Source organism: Onychostoma macrolepis, chromosome 21 (genome assembly GCF_012432095.1).
Source record: "Onychostoma macrolepis isolate SWU-2019 chromosome 21, ASM1243209v1, whole genome shotgun sequence".
NCBI lineage: Eukaryota > Metazoa > Chordata > Actinopteri > Cypriniformes > Cyprinidae > Onychostoma > Onychostoma macrolepis.
Window position 1 is genome coordinate 29,613,778 of NC_081175.1, and position 10,859 is coordinate 29,624,636.

The following is a 10,859-nucleotide window of genomic DNA, read 5'->3' on the forward strand; positions in this document are numbered from 1 at the left end:
GTTTGAATACTACATATAAAATAGCTACCAAAATAAATGTTGTTAACGGCACTTTGACTAAAAGTAATGACTAAAAGTTGACAAAAATACAATGAATTTTCGTCGACTAAAACTAGACTAAAACTATAAAAGACTGAAATGACTAAAATGTGACTAAGACTATTAAGCATTTTCGTCTCAAGATAAAGACTAAGACTAAATCAAAAATGCCTGCCAAAATTAACACTGCTGTACACCTGTCACACTCTGAAATTTAATATTGGTTTGGGTAAGAGCTTATTAGAAAATAAATAACTTGAATTTTTATATTAAGTAGAGCATGATCTCATAAATTGTGGATACATTTTTAATGTGTGATGAGAACTTTTTCAATATTTAAAAAAAATGTGTGGTGATGGAAATGACAATGAATTAATGTGAATGTAGAGAAACAGTAGAGATATTTATTAGAAAAAGTCTTAAACTCATCACACTCATTAAACTCAATTCACAAAGTCATTAAACATATCAATTGTACTTTGTAACCATGAATGTCATTTCCAGCACAGAGGCAGTGTGGTGGAAATGACATTTCTGTAGTTTTTTGTGAAAAAATTGAAGATAGCTTCACTGATTAGCTTTGAATTAATGCTTAGCATTTCATGTATGCAAAATACTCTTATTTAACTTAAAATATTTTGCTTTTTAAAAACACCCTTGAAGGTACAGTATGCTTGGAAATGACGTAGAATAAATATATTAACTGATCAAGCAATATTTAACTTGATTTTTCTTCCATTTGTTGTTGATGAAAATTTAAGTTTCCTCCATGTCCAACATGTGCTCTGATGTCACTGAACATTTCCATAGAAATCACCGAAACAATCTTTCACACAAACGTTTTAAAGGGACATTACAGTGCTGTGGTGGAAATGACACCAATACTGTGCAACAGCTATATTTTGTATAAAAAGTCATATTGATAGTGGCCTCACATTAAATACTATAATGTATTTTAATTATTTTACTAGTGCTTAATTCAGGTACATTAATAGTTACCAGATAAATCATATTTTTAAACTGTATTTTCATTGTTGAAGTTTAAAAGTCTGGGTGTGCGACAAGGAGAAAACAGTGATTTTGACACCTATAAGGAGGTTGAAAAGTATGAAAAAATCATAATAGAAAGGTAGCAAAAAGTTTTTAAGGTGGTTTTATTGTTAGTTTGACAAAGAAAGAGGAATTTGTCCAAAATTATATGTATTTTTAAAAATATGACCAAAGAACATAAAAGTGCCCATAGTCTAAGAATCACTCTTAAACTCTATTGGCTACCTGTATCATCCCGCATTACTTACAAAATTCTTCTGCTTACTTTTAAATCACTCAATGGCCTTGCTCCCCCTTATCTCTCTGATCTACTGTCTCCTTACGTTCCGCCTCGATCACTTCGATCATTAGGATGTGAACTTCTTACTGTACCTACATTTCGTCTATCCTCAATGGGTGGATCATTTTCCGTCATCGCACCTAAACTATGGAACTCTATACCTCTGGCACTAAGGTCAATAACCTCTCTCTGTATTTAAATCACAACTCAAAACCTACTTGTTTACCCAATACTATCAGTCATATCATGTTCTTTAGAAACTCTTCTCGTCCTATACTACCAGCTGTAATTTTCTCTAAGTATTTTCGTTCTGTTTATTTTTTGTTGCATTTTCTATTCTTTGTTTGTTACTTATTGACATTACCTTTTTTTTTTTTCTATTGTTACTTATACTATGTCTGTATCTCTATTTTCTGTACATAATTGTACCATGATATGCAACTGCAATCATGTCTACAGGTGACTGGGCAACTGTCTACTGTACACTTAACTGATTAAGTGATTGTGAAAGGACTGTTACGATTATGTGAATCGACTGTCTATTGTGTTTCTGCTTTTGTACAGCGTCCTTGAGCTTGGGAAAGGTGCTATATAAATTAAACATATTATTATTATTATTATTATTATATAATTAAATTCAGTTCCAGTTCAGATAAATACATAAAATCAGTTGCTTAAAGATGAATCTAAGAGTGAGTGGTGCATATGTAACTGTGTGTGTGTTGGGGTCAGGGGTGGGGGATTTTTGGTTACAGAATCCGCATGACTATAATGCCACTTCGGTTATATCTCCAGACCTGAGCAAATCTCCAAATGAGTTGTTAAAACAAGACCTTTTGTTTTGTTAAATCTCGTGACCTAGAGTCACTGCTGGCAGGAAAAAGGAAAACATTCTCACCACACACTGAAGGAAACACAATTAGCAGCAAAACACAATTCTGCAAAAGTTTCCAGTCTTTCTCATAATATAAGTGACTGCTGCAAACCATTTTACCAATCGCACAGAGACCTTCAGAATGATACCAAACACAAAGGGGAAAAACAACAGGTTCACAAGATACTGTATATAATATGTGGTATTTAGATATTCTAAACTTAGATTATTCTTGAACTTTGAGTGAAGCTAAATGAGCAAGCAGAGAGGTTTGGGCAAGGCGGTGTCATTTGTGTCCCTGCAGCACAGAAGCAGTCATAAGCAGCACAGGTATATTTGTGGCAATAGCCAACAATACATTGTATGGGTCAAAATTATACATTTTTCTTTTATGACAAAAATCATTAGGATATTAAGTAAAGATCATGTTCCATGAAGATATTTTGTAAATTTCCTACTGTAAATATATCAAAACTTAATTTTTGATTTGTAATATGCATTGCTAATGTAGTAAGTTACTCTCTTAACAATGAATGAGAGAGACAGAGACAAGAGTTAGTGATTGCCCAAGCGGTCCTCTTTGTTGTCTGAGGATGCTGCAGTTGTCACGGTAACTCTACTCTCTCTCAACTGCCACCAGGAATTCGGAAAATGCAGCTGGACTGTCCAGTGCAAACTCATTATAACACATTAAAGCAATTTAAATTAAACTTATATACACATGTAAATAGAAATAGACATACATAAGTACATAACAAAATATATACAAATAATTTAATATTTTTATGACACAAACTCTACGTAGCAGGGTGGTCACACTAAGAACTTCATTTGGACAACTTTAAAGGCGATTTTCTCAATATACAGGTGCATCTCAATAAATTAGAATGTCGTGGAATTTATTTCAGTAATTCAACTCAAATTGTGAAACTCGTGTATTAAATAAATTCAATGCACACAGACTGAAGTAGTTTAAGTCTTTGGTTCTTTTAATTGTGATGATTTTGGCTCCCATTTAACAAAACCCCACCAATTCACTCTCAACAAATTAGAATACTTCATAAGACCAATAAAAAAAACATGTTTAGTGAATTGTTGGCCTTCTGGAAAGTATGTTCATTTACTGTATATGTACTCAATACTTGGTAGGGGCTCCTTTTGCTTTAATTACTGCCTCAATTCGGCGTGGCATGGAGTCGATCAGTCTGTGGCACTGCTGAGGTGGTCTGGAAGCCCAGGTTTCTTTGACAGTGGCCTTCAGCTCATCTGCATTGTTGGGTCTGGTGTCTCTCATTTTCCTCTTGATAGATTCTCTCTGGGGTTCAGGTCTGGTGAGTTTGCTGGCCAATCAAGCACATGGTCATTGAACCAGCTTTTGGTACCTTTGGCAGTGTGGGCAGGTGCCAAGTCCTGCTGGAAAATGAAATCAGCATCTCCATAAAGCTTGTCAACAGAAGGAAGCATGAAGTGCTCTAAAATTTCCTGGTAGATGGCTGCGTTGACTGTGGACTTCAGAAAACACAGTGGACCAACACCAGCAGATGACATGGCAGCCCAAATCATCACTGACTGTGGAAACTTCACACTGGACTTCAAGCAACATGGATTCTGTGTCTCTCCACTCTTCCTTCAGACTCTGGGACCTTGATTTCCAAATGAAATGCAAAATTTATTTGATTAAATTTCGTTATGTATTTTATCAAATAACTTGAGTTTGTAAGAAACTGTTTAATTTTCCAAAAATATTTTTAATTATATTAGTATAATGTAGCACATGCTGATCAGAGGGATGTAATGCCAGAGTAAAGTAAAGCCACAACTTACACAACAGATCTTTTTTCCTGACAAAATCAATATAATGCAATATTTCTATCTGCTGAATGTAAGCTTTTAACTATTAACTAGTTACTGCCCAACACTGATGAGGATGATGATCTCCATGGGGGGAGACACCCCCCCCCCCATGATTGTAAAGCGCTTTGGGTGTAACAATAAAATAAGTGCTATATAAATGCCTCATTCATTCATTCATTCATTCATTCATTCATTGATGATGATGATGATGTTTCATATCAAGCAAGTCTGCATAATCTCCTAATTGAAGAATATGTGTAAAATAATGGATCAGTCATAAATGCATTAGTCTCATTATCAAAGCTGCTAAAAGTTTGTTTGCTATAAGTTCTGTCATTTCACACAAAAAGCAAAATCAATATTATTATTTGTGAGTTAATAACTGAATTTTAACTGAAAATTGTGCACCTTTAAATAGATGGCCGATTCATCCCCACACGAAGCAGATGATGGTGATGGTGAACTATATTTGGGGAGTGTAAGTAAACAACTTTTAGAATTTTGAAAAAAATGTATACATTTTTTTTGAGAATTTGACTGTAGATATATATAATTACAATATGTACAATAAAAAATGATATACAATATATATAGCCTATTCTAATATTCCACATTTCTTTATCTGTGACTCCTTTCTCATTACATCACGTTAGTGTCACCAACATCAAAAAAACAATGTTTTTACCTCATTTTATATTTTTTTACATTTGAATACAGACTTGAACAGACTTTTGAGAATCAACACAATGAGATTTAGTGTGAATTTCCTCATATTAACTGGTAATATGTTTATTTCAAACTGGATTTGCTTGGGCTGCTGTTGTTGTGTCTGATATTGAGCGCTTTAGCTTTAGACACTCGTCAGGTTAAACTCATGTGGTCCATGTATGACTCTCTCTCAGGAAGCATCTGTCATCTTCCTGTCTTTGATGTTTTGGTCAACTGTTGAGTGTTTTGTGAAGCTCTACATCTCAGACACAACAGCAGATTTCAGAGCAGCAGAGACTCTTTCCAGCTCATCACCGGTAATTAAAACCATTTTATCTTTAACACTTTATTCATTTTTTGAACACCAATGTAAATTTGTATTGCACAATAATCATTGTGCAAAATAAATAAATAATGATCAAACTTCATTTTAACTCTAAATAGTAGCTACTTTGCAACAGAAATGAATGACAGAACATCTGTGGAGCATCACAGACTGCAGGAATCACGAAATGACGAGCAAAGAGGACGAGAGACAGAAGAGAAGCAGAGCAAGAGACGAGTCAGACGGAGCAGCATTAATAAAGACACACCAGACTGTGAGTGTTTGATCTTCAATCAGTGGTGTAGGGGGGAAAACGGGGCCCCCGCGAACCACAAGTCCGAGTGTTTGGGAGGGTCACGTCGCAATATTGGAAATATTTCTGTTTTAAACCATGAAGGCGAGCCAATGGATATCACACAAGCAACGTGCAAACTCTGCACAAGAGTGAACATCTTAACCTCAGTCAACAGAAAGTTAAAGACGGAGCTTTCGGCATCAGACGCTGCTTTATATTCTCTCGGAGACGAATGTAGTTCAACATATGCTGATAACAGTATATAACTGTCTTAGATTATTCCCTTAATATTTCTCTTGTGGCCCGTACAGTAAAAAAAAAAAAAAAACACACGAGAAGAAACGTATTTCGCGTTATTTGAAAATCAGTGCATGCAATAAAGCTGCGCTTAATTTTCATTGATGACTGCAGTGTTAATAATTGTAATTATAGGCCTATAATTCATTGTATAAGTTAATAGACCTGTTTTATTACCCTCAGCGCGTCAGTCATGTGGTGATGCGCTATGAAATTATTGTGGGGCAAATGAATTGTAATTTAATAATAAAAGTAACCTATAATAATAGGCCTAATTATAATAAGAATGTAACAAGCCTACATTAATTAGAAATGCTAAATCCTCTTAATATTGCCAATATTTGATGCTTTTGACAATATGGCTATCTTTAACACAGTTGCAAGGGACACTTGAGCTTAAAGTCTTGCTCTAATCTTTTAAAAATAAAATATTGGTGATTTGTAAATCTGTTGATCCTTATGTGAAAATATCAGTGATCGGTTTCTGCTTCAAATGTCTGACTAGTTTTACCAGTAAAACTGATCCTGAACATGTATCCACTATAAATTAATGTATGTATGTATGAAAATAATCAGATGTTTGTGATTTCCAGTTTCTCATGATTCAGACAGACCTGCAGAGATTCAGTTTAATGATTCACAGAGAGACGCTCACGGATGAGGTGTGCCTATTTTTCAAATAGGCTATTATAATTTTGTAATTCATAATTATTGATTATATATTTTTTTCATATTAAGCTAAAACTGTCTGTACTCTGATCTTGCTGTAAATGTATAAAGTAAATTGCTTGTCAGACTGGGGGGCATTTTACTCCATCTATGGGTCAAAACGCCCCACAAATCAATTTTTTTGTTAAAAATCTAATAACATGAAAACTCTGGACATTTTTCATACTTGTTTCACAGAAAAAAAAATGACACAGTCCTCAAGCTGTCAATGACATACAGAGAACAGATGTAGAAATCTGATGTTTTACTGACGGTTCTGACTGAGTCTCTTTTTAGAAAGCAGCAAACAAACTAACAAAAACAAAAAAAAAATCTAATAACGTGCTCATAAGATTAATCATAGTCAAAAGTTTGACTATTTACTAAAAAAATTTAATTTTATACTACATATAATATAATTTTATACTGTAAAATACAATACTAACAGTAATATCTTTTTTTCATTTTCAGATGATAAACCATCAAGCTTTTATTAAAGCAGAAAACAGCAGGAAGCCCTTAAAGCTTCTGTTTAGTTGGCAGCAGCTTTATAAGAGTTTCTGGAGAAACAGAGCATGACGTGCTCAGAGACCGACTGAGAGACCCTAACCCTAACCCTTTTTTTCACCTTGATAAATAAGTCAGTCTGTGTATTTTTGTCTGACCGGTTCATCCTAAGCTTGTGCTTTCAGATGCATTAAAGCGTCTCAAACCGAGCTGCTCTGAAAACACCGGATCATGATCTGCTCACGGTAAATGAACACAGATCAATGAAGTGTAAATATTTATTTCAAATATCAAATCGCAGCCTTTGCCATTTCATAATCGCACTAAGCAATGTTGTTATTTAGATTTTATTGTGATTTATCATGCAGCCCAAGACTAAACTGTTCTTTTTTCCCACCATAACGTACATTGGCTCATTGTTCAGTGTTTGATGTTTGTACCGAGTACATATTTAAAACACTTGATTTTCTGACTTCATTTGGTGTGGTTTTGTAGATTTTTGGACATTATACATTATTCCATATTAGTATACACAGTATTCGTAAGTGAATTTACTAATAACAGCATCAAAGGTTGCATACATTTGGTTGGTTCTTGAACTTCAGAGTTCATATAATCTGAGTGTCTGTGAATGTATTTGATATTTGTAAATAGAGTACATGTTTTTTTTTTCAGAATTTGATTGTTTTACAGTAATCATTAATGTAATCACTGTCATTACTGTAGCTATGTACTGTATGTTAAACTTGAGTTTAAAACAAAACATTAAGGCAGCTTTAACTTGCCATTGTAACATATGTTTTGTCTGTATGTCTTCTTTATTTGACCCAGTTTGTAGTTTGTTTCTTTGATTGTTGAATTCATTAGTCATTCCGTTGGTGTTTACTAATTATCTCTATTCCATTCGTTGCATCCATACATTTAAAGCCTGAGTTCTCCATTAGTCTCTGTCCATGTTTGTTTTGTGTTTCTCATGATCTACAAGTATTTATTATTAAAGTCTGTTCCAGAGTAATTTCCTTCTTCGTGTGATCTCTTTTTGAAAGCAACAGTGACAGTGATGTAGACAGACTTATTTATACTGTTAAAAATACACTGTAAAAATGTCTAAAATATTATCTGGCTAATCATGAACTCTGTTTTATCCACCATTAGAGTTAATGCTAGATGTATAGGTATTCAATGCTTCGAGTAAAAACAAAAAATACATTATTTAAATGTATATTTACATATTACACTTTTTTTTTCTGAAACTTTAAATTTTGAACTCACTATCACATTTTACAGCAAAGCACAATACAAATGTATGTAATACTAGAGATCTGCAAAGCATTACTCCATGTACAACCTTCATATCAATATTTAAATAAGTCAAAGAGACATACTTCTGTTTCAGGTACCAAAATGGACCCTTTAGGTACAAACATGTACCTTTTGAAAAGGTACCGCCCCAGTTACTTCTGTTTTTTTTTTTTTTTTCTCTTCACTGTTTCCACTTTTCGCGGGAGATGATGATCACGTGATTGAGTGCCAGACAGTGAAGTGTCTCTCTCTCTGCTGGAGATCATCAGTATTACAGCTCAGAACATGACATCTACATCTACAGTATACAAAATACAGTTTTTTACAATCGCTAGGACACATTTCTCAATACTAAAGTCACTTTTTCAAAACTCTTCACACACTTCTCCTAACCAACTTTCAGCTTGGCACAGCAAATTCCAAACTGCAAGAATTTGTATATACACATTTGTATATATTGTATTATAGAGTTGATTAGGATTCCTATGTACTGCCTTTGGCAACAGATTCTCATCCACATCACATCGTATGTCATCTCGGGCAATACACCTAAGAATCTTTTGGCATGCCTGATCCATCCCTGGCAATCTTCTGCTGATATGTCCAGGCATGCTGCATTCATTGCGTCCAGGAGTGACATTTGATCACGAGTTTGGTGGTCATAAACCTTCCACCTCCATGAGGAAAATAATTCCTCTATGGGGTTGAGGAATGGAGAGTAAGGTGGAAGGAAAAGTGACATCATCCTGGGATGGGCTGCAAACCATTCTGGTCCATATTGGTTCCTGAGTTGCTTGACTTGGTCAGAGTTCCTCTCAAAAGGCACAGTGTACAACTGCTTCATCCTGACCTGATGTTTTTTCAGGACTCTTGAAATAGTCATTATGCTTACACTGTGAATATTTGCAAATGTAGTGTTGTCTGTCAGTACTCTGGCTCGAATTTCTGTGAGTTTTATAGCATTGTTACTGATGACCATGTCAACGACTGCCGTTTCCTGCACATCGGTGAACATCTTACTTCTCCCACCATTGGGAGGTAAACGCTGGGTCCTACAGCAAGAAATGCATAAGCAATTACACACAAGTAGGTTTGGAGGAGATGGTCTTGCAGAATACAACTTACCTGTTGGTTTGCCGGAAAACTCTAACAATAGATGCCACTGTTGAGCGTTGAAGATTTGGCTGCACTCGCAGACCTGCCTCTCTCATTGAAAGACCAAGATTTATTACATGACCAATTATAGTTGCCCTGATCTCATCTGAGACTACAGCTCTTGATCTTCCTCTTATTCTTCTTCCACCACGCATACGTCGCCCTCTTGCTCTTTCAGCCACTTCTCTATGTCCGGCTTGGTCCATGTTTATGTCACAATGCAAATTATTCAATGCAAATACTTTTTATAGATGGTACTGAAATTATGTAAAGGAGTAACACATGTAGGTCTTCAGCTACAAAAGGAATCACCTGTGGTTGGTCCAACGGTTTTGATAGCATTTCATTTTCTTTTTCTAAATATATTTAAATGAAATATTATTGTAGAAATGCAGAAAATTGCTGTTTTATTCAGTTTTGTATTATGAACTCAATTTTAACAATTTTGAAAAGAGTATGTAAACGTGTGCAAACTGGGCTGTAGGTACACAGAGTTTTGACAGTTGTTGTGTCGAAATGAGAAAAGAATTCATGGTATTTGAAAGAAGTAGTCAATGTTATGCCAAAGCAATGAAAAATGATCCACAATTAAGCTCACACAGACAGCTGTTGTGCTCACTGCGTGAAGAGTTTTGAAAAAGTGACTTTAGTATTGAGAAATGTGTCCTAACGATTGTAAAAAACTGTAAACAAAGGAGTGCAGATACAGTGAAATTCAGCAATAAGAGCTAAGAAAAGTTCATTATCATTACACTACTGTAAAGTGATCTTACAGTAGATGAAAAGCACCAGAAGAGATTCAAATAGTTCAAAAAAAGAATTGAATATGAACAAACAATACGGTATACTGTCAATTACTGTACAATACAAAATAAATAAATACAGCATCCTCTGCCATACGATTGTCACGTGTCGTCGGGGCCAGGGAAACGAGGAGCTTCAGAACAAATGACTTTATTTACAATAACACCACTATTTACAATAACACAACAATCTACTGACATTACATGACTTTACTATGACAACACAAGACCAAACACTAAGACAAGGAAACACAGGGCTTAAGAAGGCTGGGGAAACTAGATAATTAACACAACACAGCTGGGGACTAATTAACTAATGATAACATAACGAGAACAGGAACTCCAAATAAGGGCACGAGAGGAGGGGGAAACAAGTCAAGTCAAGTTCAAGTTCAAGTTGAGCTTTATTGTCATTCCGCTACATGCGGGGCATACAGTGGAACGAAATGTCGTGCTTCACAGGACCACGGTGCTACATAAATACAGGCATACAGCAATGAAGTAAGACAATATAAACCTATACACAACTATCCTACTGATAGATTTTGACTATAAATATGCTATATATAAAAAAAATAAAAAATAAATAAATAATTTTTTTTTTTTTTTACCTATACATAAACTAAAAAATACAAACTATACGAGTGCTTCAGATAAATACT

At 34.7% G+C, this 10,859-nt stretch overlaps 1 long non-coding RNA gene across 2 annotated transcripts; it reads left to right on the plus strand.

Moving 5' to 3' along the window:
* The first annotated feature begins 4,513 nt into the window (after window positions 1–4,513).
* Window positions 4,514–7,636, plus strand: LOC131529344 (uncharacterized). 2 transcript variants are annotated; one of them, XR_009268068.1, is made up of 5 exons: window positions 4,514–4,575; window positions 5,000–5,122; window positions 5,250–5,404; window positions 6,316–6,384; window positions 6,902–7,636. It is a non-coding gene; the product is annotated as an uncharacterized LOC131529344 (long non-coding RNA). The 2 variants fall into 2 exon arrangements; XR_009268069.1 differs by lacking the exon at window positions 6,316–6,384.
* Window positions 7,637–10,859: the final 3,223 nt, after the last annotated feature.